The 20114-nt window shown below is 42.2% G+C and overlaps 1 protein-coding gene across 4 annotated transcripts in view; it reads left to right on the top strand.

Moving 5' to 3' along the window:
• Nucleotides 1–602: 602 nt before the first annotated feature.
• Nucleotides 603–20114, top strand: part of DGKG (diacylglycerol kinase gamma) — a 209932-nt gene continuing 190420 nt past the window's right edge. For 3 of the 4 annotated variants that reach the window (XR_009350976.1, XM_059163209.1, XM_059163206.1), the window contains exon 1: nt 603–941. The gene's annotated coding sequence lies outside the window, so the exon portion shown is untranslated. The remainder of the gene's footprint in view (nt 942–20114) is intronic. The other variant, XM_059163210.1, reaches the window with a different exon arrangement.

The raw sequence follows: 20114 nt of genomic DNA on the forward strand, positions 1-20114 counted from the left end.
AGCTCTGATCCGGCCAACGCCAGCGGGATGCCGTCTTCCCCACCACACCAGCTGAGGGGGAAATCTTTTCAGACTGAGTAGTCACCAATCTCCTGCCACCAGGGCCAGAGCTGTCAGAAAATGGGCCCTGGGCACGGGAAGCGATTTAGAGGTTACACATCGAGTTCCCAGGAAATGGAGAGAACTTGTTGATATTTAATTTGCCTTTTCCCCCATCTGATTTGGTCGGGATATTAAGGCAGCCTAGACTTCGGCTGAGATGTGGAAATGCCCAGTGGGGATTCGTTTGTCAAGCAGTTGTCCTCTGTCCCTGGAGTCAGCTGGCCTCTGGCTCCCTAAGGCGCCCCCACTCCCTGGGCATCCTTCCCGAATCCCTAAGTCTCTGACTCCTCCTTCCGGACCTAAGCTCTGTCGGGGAGAAGTGCCCGAACTGCGCGGTGCCCGCGCGCCCAAGTTGCACCAAAGAGACGCGTGGTCGCTGCGAGCGGATCTGCATTCACGCGTGTGCAGAAGGCGCGCGCGCGTGTTTGTCTGTGGCGCGTGTGTGTGTGCGCGCGCGCGGGGGTGCGGGGCGGGCTCCGCGCCCGGGGGCAGGGCTCCGCGGGAGAGTGGCAGGCGGACTCGCCGCGCGGCTAGGGGCGGGGCGCCGCAGTGCCGTAGTAGCGGGCAGCGGGGACGCACTGCTTTGGGGCCGAGGATCCGCTGGCAGGCGCAGGACCCCGGCTCTGCCTAGCCCCAGCGCGGCCGCCCCGGCCCCGCGGCGCCCTCCCGGGAGAGGGGGCTGCTTCCCTTCTTGAGAGGGCTACGCCGGCGGGAAGGAGCCCAGACCGCAGCCTCCGTCCCCCTTCGGTCTCTCGGTTCCTCTTTCCTCCCAAGTAAGGGAATAAGCCCCGAGGAAGGAGCGCCCCGGGGAACCGCGCAACCAAGTGTTGCATGGTGAGGTAAGACGGCCGCCCGCGCAGCGGAGGGGGCTCGGGGCTCTCAGGCGCGGGCGGCCGCAACTTGGGAAACGAGGGCAGAGCGGGAGCCAGTCGCGCGGGCAGGGAAGGGAGCCTCGGGCGACGCCACTGTGCCCACCCCGGCGCCGCCACCTGCCGCAAAGCCCCTGTGGGAGGAAACGCCCCGCTGGACGGCTGGGGACGCGGGACCGGCACGGGTGGGTCATCGACTCCCTCTTCAACTGGGAAGACCTTCCACGCCCCAAAGGTGTGCAGGCGGGAGGCAGCCTTGCTCCCGGCACTTGGCTCCAGCATCTGGCCAGATTTTCCCCTTCTAGACATACTTGCTCCTTGGTAGCCTTCGCGCGCAAGGGTGCCCAAGGGCGGCGAAGAGCAGGGACACTTTTCTTAACGTCTGGCCGCCAAAGCCTCTGACGGTCTCGCGGGGTTCCAGGACTTCGGGACAGTCCGCAAAGCCTCTGAGCTAGGGGAGCTTGAAGGGAGGCTGGCGAGAACACAGACACCTTGGGCAAATACAAGCCAGGGAGGGAGAGGAGGGTCGAGAGAGAATATAAAGCTGACCTGTTTGGTGACCGAGTCACAACATGTGTGCCCGTGTATGTGCGTCTTGAAGGGCGCGTATCTAGTATCACCTGTGGGGCTTTCCAAAACTCCACTAGTCACCTCACCCCGAGTATTCGGACCTTTTCTTCCTCTGGATGGGTGGGCTAGAATTTGCGGAGGGGGCCCGCGGAGTTCTGGAAGGCCCTACAGGTGACTCTGCCGCGCCTCCCCTACGCCCGCCATCGCTGCAGCGGAAAGCCTGGGACAGGAGTGAGGAGGCGTCTCCAGATGTGAGCGATCCAGCTGCGGAGCTCAGCGTGGCGGGCACGACTCCCCCTCCCCACCGCCGAGGGTCTGCGGCAGCGCGCGGTGATCGGTGGCTGCGCCGCAGTGGTGCGAGGGAGAGCTGAGAACCCGCCGACGCGCTGGCGGGCTGGCGCGGCCCGACCCCGCCGGCTCCTAGGACTGTATTAGCATACGGTGACCTCGCCGTCCCAGGAGGGCCCGGCAGCGCTCTTTGTCGTTCTTTCGTTTCAGGGTCTGGGGGGCACCATCTTGGGTCTGGAGGTGTGCACCGGCGGTAGAAACTGATGAGGGGCAGGGGTCAGGACAGAGGGCTGGGAACTGGCCCTCAGGTTCCAGTGGGGAGAACCAATCCGTGATTTCGGTGCCTGGGATGCTTTGTGTAAAATACAGTCCCCAGAGCCACTTGCTGGAGCACAGGGCACCCTCGTTGTCAGTGAAGGACATTAGATCGTCAGGGCAGTTGTCATCACGCTTGGTCACGTACATATACGCACATATGCACACACCCCTACCTTTGGGCTTTATGATCCTCTCATTCCAGGGAAGTGTCCTAATTAACGTGGGAAGGGACTTTGCGGCGGCTTGACGTGTTAAAAAGGGCTGGACTTGCCAGAGATTACATTCTGCATATAAATTATATGCATTAAATAAAGCAGGTGCAACTAAGCTAACTTCCCTCTTGTACTCCTGGTCTAAGTCTTCTCTTTGCGGGTCACCCTGAATGTTTATGTGTCTGGGTAGGGTTTATGTGTATCACTCTAGGCATTATCTCAGGTATTTCTGGGAGGGGTGCCAGTAGAGGAGTCTTCCCCACCTTACACTTTTAGTTCAGTGTTTGGATCAGATCAATCAAACATGGGAAGAAAATGATAAATACCAGAGCATCTTCAAATCTAGACTCTCTGAGATAGGAGAAATCCCTTGGGACACCAGTTCCAACTCCCCCTACAACTCTCCACAACTTGCCACACAGCACTTTCAACAGGTGGCACCCAGAGGTCCCAGCTCTGCACTCTGAGGCGCTGCCAGGGGAGAACCCACAAAGTACTAACTCTTCCCTCTCCTGCTGATGCTTGGGGGAGGAGGCTGCCCCCTGCTTCTGCTTTGGAAGAAGAAGGGACAGTTGTGGTAAAATTCTTAAAAAAAAAAAAAATCGTATTGTATTCCATCGTTACATATACTTTTTTAGTGTGAAAATCATTTACTGTTGAATGAAAAAAAAATGGGGAAGTTGGTAAGTGTGCAAAGAATCAACCACCACCCACAATTCGTCCACCTCATTTCCACATTGTTGCTATATTGGTATATTTCTTTTCTTTCCTTTTTTTTTTTTTTTTTTTTGCCCTGTGATCATGTAACCTATAGTGAGCCTACATTGATTATCTACTAAATGTATGTTTTATGTGCTAATTCTTTTATATTCATTGTGTCATTTAATTCTCAGAAGACTCTCTGAGGCAAGTATTATAGCCAACCCCACAGAGTCAGGTGACTTGCCCCTCCCACACAGCTAGTAAGTGGTAGACCCAGGATTTAAACCCAGGCTGAGTCCTGAGTGATTGCCTGTCCTCTGTAACTATTGCTTCTCTGCTCTCCCTGTCCCCCTCAGTTAGTGTTAATAGCCAAAGTCGTTCACGAACATCATTTTCATGGCCATATATTATTACACCTATTTGCCATTTAGCAACTACAAATAACTTGGCATACATTTCCAAATACTTTGTTTGGATAGATTCCCAGAAGCAGCATCACTGGGCCACGGGGCATGAATGTTTTAAGACTCCTGATATATAGGACAAGCTGCTTTTTGAAAAGGCGACACCAGTTTACATTTCTATCCATCAGAGGTGACTCTGACACAGTCAAAGCAAATGACCTCTACAGACTCAAATAGACCAGGGCCTCCTGAGACCAAACAATACCACCCGAGCATCCTCCTGGCCTCCTGGGAGAAAGAATCACAGGGATCATCCAGCTTTATACACACCCCTGTGCGTATGGAAACCATACAATATAGAGCCGTACCTGGTTTCGTGTGAGCAATGGTCAGTGGCAGAATTCTCTGGCTAGATGTCACATATTAGCTTTGGGCAAACCAAACATTATGTAAAATACACAAAAGTGTGTAGGATCCCATTTCTCCATGTATGTCAAGAGAATAACCCTTACTCCTATTAAAGTGTATCACTGTCACAGCCAGATTCAGCCAGCCCAGCCAATCCATAGCAGCTTCTGCACACACTGGCCATATTCACAGAGCCTTTTGTTTTTACCAAGGAAAAGAATTCTACCACAAAATCACAGTGGGAGTTGATGTCACCTTGTATGTAACAGAGTTCATCTGTCTCCCTACCCCCCACCAAATCAGTTATGGTTAGTGACTACTAATAAAGCTCTAAAAAATAAGGTTATATACACCATCCAAAAAAAAAAAAAATGCACCCAGGTAAAGAAGATGTGGCTGCAGAAGAGCAATGAAATTAAGCAATACAAAAAAGACACAAAGGGGAAGGGTTTGAAGACAACAAATTGGCCCTAGGCTACAAGTTTTCTCTAAGACAGTGTTTGCTTCATGGCCACCTCTGCCCCAGCCCTGGGTCTCATGGCCCTGGAATATAACCTGTTGTTGTAAATTGAATAAATTTACATTTTGGCTCCCCTCTCTGAAATCTATTCAAGACTCTGCTCAGATCTTAACCATCTTTCTGGGGAGCCCTCCCGGCTTACCCATCTGGGTTAGAGACCTCTCTCTGCTTCACCCATAGCACCTGTGCATACACTTCCCTCACTATGGTGAATGCACTGCTCTGCATAGCCCCCACGAATCTGAGAGCTCATTGAAGGTACAGCTCTCACCATACCATGGCTCCAGGGATAGAACTTATGCACCACAAACAATTGAATGTGGTGAACGAACAAATAACAGAATTTTCCAGGTGGTGTCCTGGGTGCTTTATGTGCATTTCTCTCTCCATGCATTTTTATTTGTTCAGACTAGGCAGCCTCAGAAATGTACCAGGAAGGTATCTAGAGCTGTGCTATGTTCACATGGGACTATTTCCATTTCATGTGATTTATTAAAATTGGATAAAACTGAATGTTCCATTCTTCAGTCACGTCAGTCCCATTTGCAGTACTTAAATGCCATATACAGCTAGCACATTAGAAAATGCAGATGCAGAATATTGCCATTGGAGTAGAAAGTTGGTCTAAACAGTGGTGGTTGGGTTGTGAGCTTGGTGAGGACAGGAGATGTGAATCCACCATATTCCCTAGAACCAGCCCAGTACCTGGCCTAGAGGAGGGTAGGAGAGGGGAGAAAGCAAGCAGAGGGATTCTGGGTAAATAAATGGAGTAGTAACATTAGATATACTATCCACTGGTCTCCTACTTTGTGCTCGACATAGTGCTATATTTTGTATATGCATTGCCTCACATAATCTTCACATCATTCTGAGTCTGGCATTAACCCTGTTGTACAGACAGGAAAACTGAGTCTCAGGGAGTCTTAAGTAAATGCTCATGAAGTTAGAGGCTGCATTTTAACTCAGAGTCTTGTGATTTCAGAGCCTGTTCTCTTAGGCGTTTTTCTTTCCTGCCTCCGTTAATGTCGTATGTGGTATTGGAGATGTGAACCGCCATCAGCTTGACTTCCCAGGGAGCCAAAGAAAGGGTATATTTGAAGCCTTCCTGAGGGAAATAATTGGTATAATTTGCAAGTGTTAGTGGCATTTCAAGAGTGCAGAATTTTTCCTGGGCGCTCCAGAGGCCTTGTCCCTGAGTGAGTGACAAGGGAGAAAGGAACCCACCCGTATTGTGGTCTGACCAGAAGGCCAGAACTGAGGAGGGCAGACCAGCCAACCACCACCACCCAGGCTTCTCAGAGAGGCCTATCACCAGCTCTGAGAGAAATACTGGCTTGGCTAGGATCTCACAGCCAGTTCATGGCCCAGTCCAGCTCCTGCCTCCCTAGCCAGTGCTCTTCGTGCTGCTCTGCCCTGCCCCATACATCATTGGCATCAGTGTCTTCACTATCATTGTCATTCTTCTTTTAGTTTTCCCTGTCTTTGTTCTTTCTTTCTTTTCTTTTCTTTCTTTTTTTTTTTTTTTTTTTTTTTTTAAGATTTTACTTATTTATTTGAGAGAGAGAGAGAGAGGGAGGAGAATGTCAGAGGGAGAAACAAACTTCCCATGGAGCCGGGAGCCCGATGTGGGACTCGATTCCGGTTCTCTGGGATCATGGGATCATGACCTGAGCTGAAGGCAGTCGCTTAACCAACTGAGCCACCCAGGTGCGTCCCCCCATCTTGTTCTTAAAGAGTGAAATACAGAATTTCAAGGGCAACTGAATTAGTCCCAAGTAGAGATTATTACCTCCTTCATTTTACGTTTCATATATATTTTTTAAAAACTCTGTAAGGTTGAATTGGGAATCTAAGCCAATAGTAACTGGTGAGTCTAGTGCCAAATGAAAAAAGCCAACTCTTTTTCAAACTTCCTCTCAAACAGTAGCACCTGCAGCACACCCCCATGTGCTACTGTCGTACAGATGCTACCTGGGATGTGAATATAGAGCCCTTGCTTTTATCACTCATTTCGTCCTGTTCAACTCAACTCAGTCACTCATTTTGTCTTGTTTAGTCTCTCTTGCCAACTTGACTAAATATTTTTAGCTTTGATTCTGTTATCCAGTGTATTTACTGTCCCTTCCAGCTGGCCTCCTGTCATCCCCAAATCTGACGAGTATGACCTCTTCAACTATGTCATCAATAAAAATGATGAACGTCACGGGAATTCTGAGGCATGTCACTATTTGCTCTCTCAAGGTAGATGTTCATTCATTAAGTAAACAGCAGCCTTTCAGAAAATTTATTCAACTTTTCCTACCATTACCCGGCCCATATTTCTTCAACTTTTTCAAAAATTCATCAAAGGAATCTTCTCTAAGGTTCTGATTAAGTTCAGATACTTTTTATCACTGGCATTTCCCTGATCCACCTGCCAATTATGTTGTCAAAGCAGTTATTTTGCTAGTCTGACATAAGCTACTTTCAGTTAACCCTTGTTGGTTCTTAGAGGGCACAACTTTAGTCATAATGTCTTATTCCACATCTGTTCCAGAATGTTCTCTGGGATTAATATCAGCCCCTCAAGTTAAGAAATTTTCATATATTATTTCTCCCATTAAAAAAATCACAACTGTCTTTGCCTTGGAGGTGATGGTGTCCATCGTAGTGATGGTGGTGGAAACGATGGTGGTTGGCAGTGAGGATGGTGGTAGTGGACCCCTTACTCTGGATTCTGAACAGATTAAGGAGAGTGGTCTGGTGATATCAGTTGCATGTTGTCTTAGCACTCTGGGGCATTATTCATTTAGGCCATAACACTGGATTAGTTTGAGGCCGATAAAAGCGTTTCTATCATCATAGAAAATGAAATGAGGGAAGCAGCCTAGAGAGTACCCATTCCAGGGCTTTGTCTTCAAGCGTGGAATCCTCTTCTTTCTAAAGGTGAAGTGTCCTGCATATCTGATAGGAACTGATGTCTCCCACTCTTCCCCAGGGCACAACTCCAGCTCTTCATCTTCATTTCTGAAGAAGCACAGCCTTTGTTTTTTTGTTTTTGGGGGGTTTTTTGTTTTGTTTCATTTTTTTAAAGAAATGTCCACTTTCCTCTTGGAATTAACCTCTGACGTCATTGATGCCTCAGTGAAAATTCAAGATCCTTTCCTGGTATTGTGATTTAAAAGGAGAACGCAACAGAGGTTCTCGTTTTCCAAGTGGGACATGGAGCCAAAATGTCTTCAAGGCAGGAGAGGGGCACAGAGAGAAAAGGTTCAAGTTAGAAAAGATTTTTTAAATTAATAAAAATCATGAGAATAATAATCATCTTTTGGATGTGTACCACACTTAGAAGATAACAGGGGCTCATATTCATGAGATCTCCTGATTCCAGTCATGATTGTGAGACAGCACAGACATCCCTAGCCTTCTTTCAGCTTTGGGGTGAAAGGAGTCTAGAAGAGTCTCTTGTGGCAAGACAAGGGATGACAGGTAAAACTCAGTGGTACATCGCTGCTGACAACCCCAGACCCATCTGCCCAGCTGGCCATTTGGGCCTACCATGCTCTTCTAGTGGTCTACATGGAGAGTTGGGTCCTCACTTAAGGCACAAACAATATTTCATCTACACAGAACTGAGTTTTCACTTCCCTAGTGGCTGATTAGATGTGAAAGTTCCAAGTAACCAGAGGTCAGCAAGGCCACTTTGACCCTTAGATGCTGAAATGCTTGAAATGTTTGGCCCAAATATTTTCATTCCTTCCTGTATTTCTCCACTTCTCTGCTCTGGGACAGTGGCCCACAGCCCGTTACCAGCTGCCTCAGTGCCCCTGCCTTTCAGTTAAAGTGGAGCCAGAGAAAGCTCTTTCAGTCTCTGAGAGGGCCAGAGGATTCCTTCCAAAATCCATGAAGTCCAATGCGAAGTGGGTTGGATGTTCTCATCCAGTTTCCCATTCTCTCAAGCCAGATTGTCATCAATAAGTACGTTCATGATCCTCAGAATCTGATCCCAGGACACCCACTGGTGGAAGTTGGTCCCCTCCATTTTCTCATACATGGATGTCCAGCAGCCTTTGGCTGATCACAAAGTGATCTTGCCCAAGCATTAGGAAGTGAGTAGTTATATGTTCCCACAGCTGGAGAAATTTCCACTTTGCTCCAAAGCTTCCATTGCTCCTAATCTGTAAATCATGCAAATCATGGCAAATACATTCTTGAGGAGATTGACCCAATCATTTGACTAACATTAAATCAGCAAATATATACTGAACATCCCCTCTGTGGTGGGCAGAGGAGTAGTTTCTGGGAACAGGACTCACTGCATTTCCAGGAGCTGGATGGGACAGATCCAGAAACAGATACCATGTACCTTTATGTTTAGATGAGATTTGGAGGAGGGTCACCTCTCCAGCCTAGGAAGGTATTAGACCAAGGAGGTCAGGCATTACTTTTTGGAGTAAAAGAACTTCAGCTGAAATTTGAAGGATGGGTTGAAGTGAGGAAGTGGATGTGGGCAATACAGCCTGAGTGTGGGTAATGGAACAGCATACGCAGAAGCTCAGAAGGATTCTTGTCTCCAGTTCAGTGTTGCTGGAGCAAAGCCATGATTCAAGAAATGCTGGGAGATGAGACTGGAAATGTGGGCAGGAGGGGCTTGTCGTCAAATAAGAGAATGTGGATCTTTCCTGGTAGACAGCAGAGGGCCACTGGCAAATTTTAAGTGGGAACTGACATGTCCAGATTTTAACATTAGAGCAATCCTTCCAATTACAACGTCAAGAGGGGAGAAGACAAAAAGTGGGGCTGTCCACTGAGGGGTTTCCATGGGAATTTAGGTAATATGAGGACTGAACAAGGTGGTACAGAGGGAAGGACAGAATCAGGAAAGAACCTGTAATTAAGTGGATGTGAGTATAGTGAGGGAGGCAGATGAACCAAGGGTAGCTCCCAGGCTTCCACCTGGTGTGCCTGGAAGGGTAGTGGTTCCATTGACCACGAGAACCAAGAAACAGGATAGGGTTAAGTAATGAGTCAGTTTGGGATATGTTACATTTGAAGTGTCCGTGAGAGATCCAGGTGGAGATGTGGATGATAGATGAGCTCTGTGGCTAGAAACCCAGATTAGGGAATCATCACTCTAAGAGGTAGGTGAAACCACAAGAGCTGATGAAATCATGGGAGTCGATTTTCATTTATCTTGATATATATGTACTGCCAGTGTCTGAAAGATCCATGTCAAGGAGACCCGTGTCTCTTCAGGAAGGGAAGGACGTTTCTCACAGCACTGAGAGTCTGGGCTTGATAGACAAGCTGTGCCAGTAGCCATCTGCTGACTCAGCTAGACCTTCAGTGTCCCTTCTGCCAGGTGCATGGTCAAGGGTGGATTTTTTTTTTTTTCCTGAAACACTTCTTTTCCTCTGCTGCATTCGAGCTTCACAGATTTATAATCAAGGTCCTCTTCTCCAGACCAGTGGTTCTCAACATTGGTTGAATATTAAAATCACCTGGAGAATACTGCAGCCCTAACAGTTCTGGGTTCCACTCCTAGAGATGCTAATTGAATTGGTCTGGGGTCAAGGCTGGGCCTGAGGGTTTTTTTTTAAGGATCCTCAGGTGACACCAGCATTCAACAGAGTTAAGAACCACTGCTAACCAAGAAGTTCCCTCAGTGATTCCTCTACGGTGTTTTTAATTCCTTACCTTCTCTGGTAAATCCTCAGTGCAGTAGGTTTTCTCTAAAAGCCCTCTTGAGCATGTCAGAACCTACACTGGACACTGCACTCCAGTCATGATCATGTCTGCAAATTATCCCTGTCTTTGCATTCAACAGTAATTTCTCCCTCATGCCTGAGAGGCTTCTGGGAAGCTTTGTTAAATATCCTGTCTCTGAGCTGCATAAGTAATATACCTGTCAAAATGACTTAAGAATCACCTGCTATGACTTCTGAAACTTGGTTAGTTCCAGGGAATCATTGCTTTCTTTCCCAAGTTCTCACAAGGCAGCCCTCAATCTCGCAGTTCTTGAATTTTGATTTTTGCCTGGTGACTTTCCCATCAGAAATTCTGATTCAGAGACGTGCAGTGGTGGCCCAGAAGCAGCATTTTTCACCAGCACTCAGGGTGATTCTGGTGCAGGTAGACTGCCTTTAAGAAATACTGTGTTAAAAATGGGAAGTGAAGAAAACACATTTAACTCATGCCTACTCCCCTGATTTTTTATTGAATTGATCATATTAATAAACAAATATTTGAGGATATTTATTATAGTACTGACAGACAGAAAAGGATACCAGTGTAATCCACATGTCAGAAATTTTGACAGCAGTCCATGATAAAGAGTATTGGGGGAAGGCTCAACTAACCCATAAATCACCAGAGTGGAAGGAAAAGTTGGCCTACAGATGAAAAAGAAGGAACTCCTAGAAGAATTTTCACTAGCATCTCTAAGGGTAGAATGACAGGGACTACAAAAAATGGGAGAAAATTATTTGCAAATTGTATATCTGAAGGTGGGTTGATATTTAGAATCTGTAGAGACCTCAATAAGCTCAACCAAAAAACCCCCCAAATAATCCAATTAAGAAATGGGCAAAGGATTTGAAAAACATTTCTCCAAAGAAGATGCACAAATGACCAATAAGTTACCTGAAAAGGTGCTCAGCATCACTAATTGTTAGGGAAATGCACATTAAAACCACAATGAGATACTACTTGTATCCATTAGGATAGCTATTCTCAAAAACAAACAAACAAACAAGAAAAAGAGAAAAACAACTGATGGCAATGTGAGAAGTTGGAACCCTTGTGCACTGTTGGTGAGAATGTAAAATGGTGCAACCACTATGAAAGACAGTATGGTGATTCCTCAAAGAGTTAAAAATAGGAATATCATATGAGCCATCAGTTCCTTTTCTGAATATATACCCAAAAGAATCGAAAGCAAGAATACAAAGAGATATTCATTCACTTAAATATATAGCGGCATTATTCACAATGGCCAAAAGGTGGAAGCAACCAAGTGTCTATTGATGGACAAAGGAATAAACAGAATGTTGTATATGTATAACATACATGTTGTATATGTATAACAGTGGAGTGTTATTCAGCCTTAAAAAGGAATGATTCTGATGCATGCTACAACATGGATGAAACCTGATGACATTTTGCTAAGTGAAATAAACCAGTCACAAAATGACATACACTTATGGTTTCACTCATAGGAGGTATTTAGTGTGGTCAAACTCCATAGAGACTGAAAGTAGAATGGTGGTTTCCAGGAGCTGGGAAGAGGAGAATGAGGTGTTATCATGTAGTAGTATAGAGTTTTAGTTTTGTAAGATGAAAAAATTTTTGTGAATGGATGATGGTGGTAGTTGCACAAAAGTATAAATGTACTTAATGCCACTGAACTGGATACTTAAAAATGGTTGAGTGGTAAATTTTCTGTCATGTTTATTTTACCACCGTAAGTAAGCATAAATTCTATATTAGGTATATTTTGCCACTATTTTAAAACATATATAATATTTTAACATATATCTTAATATATTTTATATATGTTATATATATGTTAAATATATAAATACTGTGTGTATCTGCTAGCCACGTTGGTGATGGGAAGCACCACCTCAGCATCTCAATCATGTTAGTTTCTCCTCAGACACACCCTGGCCAAAACACATGGTGATGGGCCATGGGACTCACTCAGAGTCAACACATCGTCAAAGCTCACAAAAACAGTATTTAGTGGTTCAGAAGAAGGAAGACATCTAAGAATGTGAAACTAATTTCTCCCTGTAAAATGGACACTATTAAAAAAAAAAAGAAAGAAAGGTCCAAGTTCTATTTACAGGAACAAAGAATGTAACAGGAACTATCAAAAGAAAGCAATCTGAGATTAGGAAACTTTCCTTTCTTTAAAATAAAAATATTTTGCAGAATTAAAAGCATGCAATGGAAGCATGGACATTAGGACAATGCAGAGCAATAAAGATGAGCATAAATTCTCACAGTTTTGATAGAAAATACATAAAGAAAGAAACCAAAAGGGATTCCTGGGTAGCTCAGTCGATTAAACAACGGACTCTTGGTTTTGGCTCAGGGTCCTGGGATTAGACTGGAGATGGGCTTCCTGCTCAGTGGGGAGTCTGCTTCTCTCCCTCTCTGCCCCCTTCTTACCCCCCCACACACATACTTTCTCTTTCTTCCTCTAAATAATTTTTTTTTCAAAAAAAGAAACAAAACTAATGAGTGAAAAAGAGGAAGCTATTTCAACACATTAAAATATTAAAATATGGAATTTTTTAGGAGAAGAGAAAATGGAAGATGAGTTATAAAAAGTATAGAGAAATATTTTTATGATTTCAATTCAAAATACTCATTGTGTACCAGGGAAAATTAAAGATACGTTCTGGTGGATGTTGTTAATTTATAAGATTTATAAGAATCTATTGGTGTGCAACCGGGAAAAGAAACAGTATTTTTAATAAGCATGTGTCAGATATTTTGTAGTGGTAAATGTTAGAAGGAAGTTGATACATAGCTATGGAGTTTTAAGGTAATAAAATTGTGACCCAGAACTGTATTCAGTACCACATGAGGGGAAAAAAAGATATTGTCAGACAAAAGAAATACACAGAAAGTAGACCACCAAAATCATTTAGTGGAAAAAGTATTCAAAATATTCTGATCAACAGGGAAATTAATGAATATTAAAATTGGGGGATGGAGATGATGTGATATAAAAGATAAACAAAAATCAGAGCAGATTTAATGTTTAAACTTTATTAATTTGGTTATGAAACAATGCAACTGTCAAAAATAGTTCTTAGTTAAAAAGATAGATAAGAAATTTAATGATAGTAATCTGGATCTAAAAACTCAGATTACTCCAGAAAAACAAAAATGCTTGAAGTACTAAAGCGCTCATTTTGTGCTGAGAGACATCAAATACTAAATACATTTTTAAAAGAAAAGAGAGTAGATGAATATAAGAGTAGAAATGCCATATTTAACTTCAAAATTAGGAGAAAGATTTGGACTGGTAAGGCCAAGATTAAAAACTAATAAAGAAAATAGCAAGGGAACATAAAAAAAGAAAGTATAAAATAAGACGGTAGAAGTGAGGTCAAACGTGTTATCACATTAAGTGTGAATGGCTTAATTGTTTCTATTAAAAGACAAAGAGACATGGATTGGGCAAAAACTAATTCTAAATATATGCTGTTTAAAACAAAGTGGGACAGAAAGGAGAGAAAAAAAGGAAAGACAAAAATATACCAGGAAAATGCAAACCAAAGGAAGAAAGGAGAGCAATATTAATATTAGACAAAGTAAAATGGTGCATTAACTGTGGCTAAAAGATATAATCCATTAAAAGGCATACCCTCCATGAATACTTTTATTCTAAATAATATAAATAGTAAAATATATAGAATAAAATTGTCAGAACATTCACAGTGGGAAACAATATATTTCTATCAATCTTTAATACTTTGAGTGACAAAACTGAATGAGTATGTAAAGAATTTTAAGGATATAAGGAATTTGATGCAATGGATATATATGCAATGTATTTCACATTCTAGAGTGAAAAAAATATATATATATATCTGTTAAAACATTTATAAAATACTGAGAAATTTTGATCATTTTGTAACCCTTGTGATGCATTCCAAAAAGTAGAAATTGTCCTGGGACCAAGAGGAAAATAAAATTCAAGTAGAATTTCTCTAGGATAATATATTCTAGAAAGTTGATGTAGCCTAGGATGTGTGCATATCCAAAGTAGAATTTCTCTGGGATAATATATTCTAGAAAGTTGATGTAGCCTGGGATATGTACACATCAACCTGCCACTATTAATTCAACATTCAGTAAGAACAAGACTAAAAACCTTTATTTGACAAGCATCAAACCTGTAGAATGCTTCCTTCTCTAAGAATGAGTAAAGAGTAAAACAGATAGGAACTAAGGAAAACACAAAATAAAGGAGCAAAGAATAGCAAACAGAATGAAAATAAATGAGCTCCTCCAGCTGGACCTAAGAAAATATTTTAGGAGACTGGAATGCTTTTAAGAGGGCAGGAAACCATGGCCTTCACAAATCAGAAGAGAATGAAAGCAGGCAGAGATGAAAATGAAATGCAGTATGCAGAGGTACAGATGAGATTGCAAGGAAACTAAAACACAACAGAATTAAAATCTCTTAGATGCAACTAATGAGCAGAGTTTGTTTTATAGAAAGTCGAATCCAGTATGTGGAGAAGGTAATGTTATAAAAGGTAGAGGATTAGTACTGAAGCCAACTTAAAAAGAGATGTTTAAATTATTGTGTGGATCCAGTTTTAAAATTATGTGGAGGGGGCACCTGGCTGACTCAGTTGGTAGAGCATGCAACTCTTAATCTCAGGGTCATGAGTTTAAGCCCCACATTGGGTGTGGAGCCCACTTAAAATTAGGAAAAAGAAAAACAAAAAAAATTTTTAAAAACACTAAAAAAATAAGGGCTCCTAGGTGGCTCAGTTGGCTAAACATCTGCCTTCAGCTCAGGTCATGATCCTGGAGTCCCATGACCGAGTCCTACATAGAACCCCACGTTGGACTCTCTGCCCAGTAGGGAGTTTCCTTCTCCCTCTTCCTCTGCCCCTCCCCCTGCTTGCTTTCTCTCTTTCTCACTCTCAAATAAATAAAATCTTTAAAAAATGAAATGGTATGCAAATTCAATATATTAAAAAAAAAGATACGCATTTGATACAAAAACTTATGAAACAGCAAGTTGGGGTTTAAAGCCCCAGACTACATTCTTAAAAACCTGCAAAGACTGGTGTTTGTCTGACGTCTATGGGAAGGGATAGGACAGTGAAAATCAAATGTTCTGAATTCCTTGGTTCAACTATGAGAGAGTCATTCTGTTCTTGACATTTAATTTTAGAAAATAATAGTTATAGAATTTCTTTTTCCACTAATCCATCTTCCAAACCCAAGGACTCTAAGGAAACATATATACTTCATATGAAACAAGACAGAAAATAAAGGAGATGCCGAGGAAATGTTTAAAAAGAAATTAAAAGGACCACGAAAATGATGAGATCAAATAGTCAGTTATAACAGCTCCCTTAATGAACTAAATGACCCATTTTTAATAAAGGTCTTCATTGTGTGCCAGAAATTAAAACTCAGCCATACACATTGTTTACATATTCATCCCTGAAATGAAAGGATGCCCAAAGATTAAAATGCTGAGACAAGGTGTAGTGGACAGATGACACAAACACTAAAGCAGAAGTCATGACATTGATCTAAGACAAAACACAGCTTAACACAAGTATCATTGAATAAGGCAGTGAGGGTTGTTTTATATAAACAAAGGGTCCAGTTCACAGTGAAGCTACATGGTCGTGAAAATATATGCATCAGTAAATGTTGACAGATGCAAAACTAATGTTGCCCCCAAAACACAGTGGTGGGGAAGATTTAAAAATGCCGCTCTCGGGCACCTGGATGGCTCAGAGGATTAAACCTCTGCCTTCGGCTCAGATCATGGTCTCAGGGTCCTGGGATGGAGTCCTGTGTCAGGCTCTCTGCTCAGCTGGGACCCTGCTTCCCCCTCTGTCTGCCTGCCTCTCTGCCTACTTGTGATCTCTCTGTCAAATAAATAAATAAAATCTTTAAAAAATAAAATAAAGTGAAAATGCCACTCTCGGGCTTTCAGAGTCCAAGTAAACAAATAAGAAATAATATAAATTACAGGAATTGTATAATATAATTATACAATTGATATAATTGAAATAATTATATAATTCATATACAAGATTGAATATATGCTGCATAATATCTAAAATACAGAGAGTGACATTTTTTTTCCAGGATCCAAAGAACATTTACAAATATTAATTATTAGGGTACAAATAAGACCTTAGGAAATTCCTCAAAGCAGAAATGCTAAAGGTCATAGTCTCTGAATATTAGAAATGAGTAATAAAAAAAACAATATGAGGGACAAGTCATGAATCACAGTTGATTTATATAATATATATGTGTAAAATATGTTATATAGCCATGGAAAACAATATTGTATGTCAGAGAATATTTAATAACACCAAATAATAGTCACCATATTCTGTTATGTGAAAGGAGTAAAAAAGAGATAAAAGGAGTTCAAAACAAAACAAAAAAATGCATGCATCTATTCATGAATTTAAGTAACATGTTACAATTGTGGTTGTAGTTGGTAGTGGAATTATATGTGATTTTTCTTTTGAAATCATTATAAAATATGTTTTGGATTCTTGACTAAGATTAATATTATGCTTATACTGTTTATAGTTTGTAGAATCTATATTCTTCCACATTTTTGCTAATTAATCTAAGATTAGATAAGCTTATTTCTCGACCTTTGGCCTTTCGTTGTTGCTGTTATTGTTCTCCAAAATTCCTCAAAAGTCAGTAAAAGTGGTTCAGTAACCACTGAAAGTTCTCCTGGTCATACTTGTTCCCAAGCAATAGATCAAAGTGTTCTTTGCTCTTCTTGCTCTGGAATTAACCAGCCCACTTCCCAAACATCCCCCTAACCTTTTCCTGGCTAATATAGTTGTTGTTTTTTGTACTGGTATTTTCAGATCAATCTCAGCTATTTTGCATGATGTAATTCATATACATCTTCCTATGTATTCCATGATTGTGTACCCTTACCCTTATTTCTAAATATCGTTTTCAGATGTGAAACATGCATTAGCATGTTTCACAGGCACTTTTTTTTTTTTTTTCAACAAATCATTCCTTTTTCCTCTGCCTAAATATAGAGACCTTGGCTTTTTTTTTTTTTTTTTTTTTTTTAAACAACCTAGTGTCTGCCTAAATCTAGAGACCTTGGTTTTTTTTTTTTTTACAACCAGGTTTCTCCTTGACAATCATGACCTCTGAGTTGGAGTGAATGCCTTCTCTCAAGATGCTTTCTATGCCTGCTTCACTTAGCAAGTTAGTTTCTGATTTGGTATTGAAATTTTGGGAGAAGGAAGGAGGTTGAAGGTAAATAATACAAATTATCAAGTCTATCAAGGCTGTTGAATGTGGAGAAGGACATTTCCATTGAAAAAGTGAGGAAAATCTGTTGGAGTGCGGTCCAGAGGACTTTATTCCATTAAATTTCTTTACTCCATGTCAACAAAGGAAATAAAAACACTAGTCTGATTCTCTACTATTAGCCAAATGGGCTTTCTGCAGACATTCAGCGGGTTCAAGTTTCCTTTCTCTGCTCCTGCTTCCTTTGTCCCAGAGCAGTAGTGGTTAGGAGAGCACCCCTCCATTTCCTTCTTGTGGCCAACTGGCCTATAGAAAAGCTTCACAGTGATATTGCACATGTTTCTCTCCCTTTTCTGCTCAGTCATGAGCTCTACCTTTAGAGACATGAGTCCCCATTATAAATCAATTTTAGATCCAAAGCCATGGGGCCATAGTGACATGCCAGTCCATAAATACAGCTTCTAGCACTCTTAGTAAACACATGTATGTGTGTTGTGTGTGTATGTGTCTCCAAGCACCTGCCTCTCATGTTTGTCTTTGTTTGGCCAGTTGTTCTACACTTCTGAAATACTCATGGCATTATCCCAGCTCTTTGCTCCTTCCCCATCAGCCTCTAGGCAAATATATGCCCGCCCCCCCCATGCTCAAGAGGGGCAAGCCTCTCCTTACTACACATGAGTTCCCCCTTTTAGCATTTGGTGAATTGTGGCTAGAAAGCAATAGCCAGTGTTGACACTGTTTGTTTGGTTTTTTTTTTTTTTTTTTTTTTGGTCCCAGAATCCCAACTGTTAGCAGAAAGAGTGGATAACAACACCATCCCCATCCCCAGGTTTCCCCACCATCTTGCCTAAAACTAGTGGGAGATCAGGTCACACTAGATCATAAAGGACCTCCAATGCCTGGAAAAGGAGTTGAACACAAATTGATAGTCAATAAGAGGCAAGTATTGGTTCTTGAGAACCAATATTGGATTTTGTAGGGTAAAGTCCTCAGGCCCAGGGAACGCTAAAATGGAGGGAGGCAATTCTAAAGATCAGAGACAGAAGCTGGAGCCAGTTACTCAGAAATTGGGGATACTGTCTGGCACAAGAAAGGGACATTGCTGAGAGATAATATAAAACAGTTGCTAAGTTGGTTTCTGATTTCGTATTGAAATTTTGGGGAGGAGAAAGGAGGTCGAAGGTAAATAACACCAATTATCAAGCCCACTGAATGTGGAGAATGACATTTCCATTGAAAAAGTGAGGAGAATCTGTGTGATTTCATTTTGGAGGTGGAGGTAGGAGGAAGATAAGTTTGAGAGTAGATCTATTTATATATTTAAAAGTCACACCTAGGAAATGGTTGGAGGACTGAATAAATGCATGTGATTTCATCAGCAGCAGGATGTCTTTCTGACCAAACTAAGCTCTGCATGTTCTTTCACGCTCTGTTCGAAACAATGTCAGTCAATCAAATCAAATGATTTCTTTCCTTCTTTCTTCTTCTTTAGTGGGGGCTGATTTCTGTTGGCTATTTTTGTCTAATTGAAAGTGATTCACCCAGGGAGGCCTCTCCAATTGAAAGATAATTTATTAAATTCATTCAGCCAGAGGACTAACTCTGTGCTCTCTTGAAGCCTCCCAGTGTCCTAAGTGTAGCTCTTATATTCAGTCACTCCTAACCACTCCAAGTAAAAGTTACGAAAAAACTCTCATGTCATAGCCTGAGACTTTATTCGTCAATTGCTTCTAGAGGTGAAACTAAAATTTGTACCATTTCAGCCAGCTCTGAAATGCATCATCTTTCCCTTCCGTCCCTGAATTCATACCTTCTCTCATCTTAGACCCCTTTCTCCATTATATGAGGGCCCTATTTAAAGGTATCAAGGAATATTGGCACAGTTACCTGCATTCAACAAGGAAAAAGGGAAAGTATTTGGCACCATGGAGCCATATGTACCAGACACTGTGCTGGGAAATCTGTGTTCATGATGTCTAATCCTACTCTGTAAAGTGACGCCATTAGTCCCATTTTCCCCATCTGGGAAAACCTGGGCTCAGAGAGATTAAGTAAAAATAAGTAATATGCTCAAGACCACGAATCTAGCAGATGTCACAGGTGAGAAGCAAACTTGGGTTTGTTGGACTCCAGAGGGATACTATTTTCTGTTTTCTGACAGGTGTAGATTTCCATGCATAGGATACTGTTGGCATGTTGTTGTCATCGTCAGAACCCAGTAGTGTGAAAAAGCAGTGGAAGAGAAACCGTTTACAGCCCAGGGGCCCCAGGGGCCTGGCCCTTTGATGTCTCACCCATTGCCAACCTGTGCAAACCGATGAGTGAACAGGACTCATGAGTCTGGAAAATTTGGGGGAAATGAAATGGCACACTCTACTAATTAGCTTAAACTGAGGAATACATTAACTGTAATTTTTATTGAAATTGAAAAAATAAGACAGTTTTGTAGCATGGGGGAACCTGGGTGGCTTAGTCGGTTAAGCATCAACTCTTAATCTTAGTTCAGGTCTTGATTTCAGGGTCATGAGTTCAATCCCTGTGTCAGGCTCCATGCTAGGTGTGGAGCTTACTTAAAAAAAAAAACAAAAAACAAAAAACTCGTATAGCATGAAGAAACTCTTAAATCAAATTGTGTTTAGGAGTCTTGAGGTTTTGATTTCAGTTGTTCCTCCCTGCAGTGTAAGCATGTTGGTTACACTTAGTAAATGAGTTTTTTCCTCTA

This window comes from Mustela lutreola, chromosome 2 (assembly GCF_030435805.1).
Source record: "Mustela lutreola isolate mMusLut2 chromosome 2, mMusLut2.pri, whole genome shotgun sequence".
NCBI classification, from domain to species: domain Eukaryota; kingdom Metazoa; phylum Chordata; class Mammalia; order Carnivora; family Mustelidae; genus Mustela; species Mustela lutreola.